This window comes from Meleagris gallopavo, chromosome 10, assembly GCF_000146605.3.
Source record: "Meleagris gallopavo isolate NT-WF06-2002-E0010 breed Aviagen turkey brand Nicholas breeding stock chromosome 10, Turkey_5.1, whole genome shotgun sequence".
In the NCBI taxonomy this organism is placed as follows: Eukaryota; Metazoa; Chordata; class Aves; order Galliformes; family Phasianidae; genus Meleagris; species Meleagris gallopavo.
In genome coordinates, this window is record NC_015020.2 from 19,806,503 (window position 1) to 19,808,450 (window position 1,948).

Here is a 1,948-nt window from a genome sequence, read left to right on the forward strand (position 1 = left end):
TGCTGCGGGAGGGGTGAAAGGCACTTTTCTGTTGTTGTTGTTTTTCTTCTTCTTCTTCTTCTTTTCTTATTGCGCTGGGTTCCTTTTCTCTTTTTCTTTTTCTTTTTTTTCTTTTTTCTTTTTTTTCTTTTCTTTCTTTTCTTTTCTTTTTACTTTTCTAACCCGGCAACTCATCCCGTTTGCACAGATGCAGATAAAGGGGAACTGTGGGACTGCAGGATTTGTGCTGCCCAACCCGCTTCCAATCGCACCCACACCTCACTGGGATAACACGGCACGTGCAACGCAAACGCACGCAGAGTTTGGGGTTCTGAGCTTCTTCACACATGATTTCCATGTTCCTCATGTGCCCGCCTGCAGCACATAGCTGGGATGGCATTGCCTGTTCAGGGATAGGGGAAAGCAGTAGGATGCTGCGAGCCATGCGCTGTGTGAGCGGTCCCCAGCCCTCCAGCTGAGCTGCGATGGGAGCACGGAGCTTTTGCAGCACTCTGGGCACCTACAGGAAGCGCTTTGTGGTTGCTGACATTCAGCTGAACTTGTGCTTTGGTCTGATTTCCCCGGGGCTGAGATTAAAGTACTGAAAAATGAAAGCCGTGGGGGTAGCTGGGGGAAGGAGCAAAGAAATGCACAGCTTCATGCACTTCTGTGAGCATGTCCTGCAGAGCAAGCGGGTCGGCAGCACGTACCAAACAAAAGGGTTTTCAGCAAACCAAATACAAATCAGTTCCCTCATTTGATCTCCTGGGTTTTACATGCTCGGTATTTTGAAAACAAAGAACCTATGAAATGTATGCAACCAAAAGTGAGAAATGAGAACACATAAAACTTCTGTGATCCCCCTTTACCCAAGGGAACAGCAGCATTTCAAGCAAACAGGGATATATCGGGAGGACAAATCCACTCCCCGAATCAGGAGGGTCTGAGTCACGGCTGGGGGTAGGAGGCAGCCCTGTCCCAGATCCCACCCCAGTTCCACATCCCTTCCTGGCCCCAAACCACATCCCCAGTCCCACATCCCATGCTCAGTCCCTCGTCCCAAGCCCATCCCACACCACGTCCCCACGCTCCCCTGCCCAGCTCAAGCTTGGCGGGTCCGCTTGTTCTTAGGAGAGGTCATGACTCATTAAGGGCTTTTGGAATGTTTATCTATCAATGCCACAGGCACTTCGAGTTACTTCTGAAGCCAGACAAGGAGCTCAGAGGGTTTCTTCCCACTGCAGAAATTGCTGGGTGAAATTCCACTGCCAGAGGTCGGACCGGCCCCACTGCCCAAGACCCCGCAGTCACATATTCAAAGGCTAACCTGGGAGGGGAGAAACACCACCAACAAAAATTTGGCTCCCTACAGTCTTTCAGGGCCTGGTCTAGTTCTAGCAATGTGTTTTTTAAGGCCATGACCGGCCCATCCCTGTTGGCTGTAACCCCCATGGGTGGGGAGAGACCGGAGCAGGGGCAGGAGGAGCAGGGAGCAGAGGTGGGGAAGCACTGGGTGAGCTCCAGGCTGCTTAATAGCTTACGGATACTCACAGCTGTGTTTTTCCATACGAGCAACACTAACAGCCACAACCCAAAGTGGTGTGTGCCATGCAGAAACTGCAGAACGTCACCCATGTGCCTGCCAGCTCCCCTTAAAAGAGGCGGCAGTTTGGATGCTAAAGAAGAGGTTCCTGGGGAAACTGGAATAATGCCTCCAGAAGACCTTGCCCTCACTTTGCAATGGGTTTTCCAAACTGCAGAGGGACACGAGCTGGATGAGACTCCTGCCCCATCTGCCTTCTGCTGGGAGGAAGAGCTTTTCCCCTTCACCTCAGGGGAGGTTCAGGTTGGATGGAAGGAGTGGTGATGTATTGGCACAGGCTGCCCAGGGCGTGGGGGAGTCACCAGCACGGGGGGTGTGGAGATGTGGCACTGAGGGACGTGGTCAGTGGGCACGGTGGGGATGGGT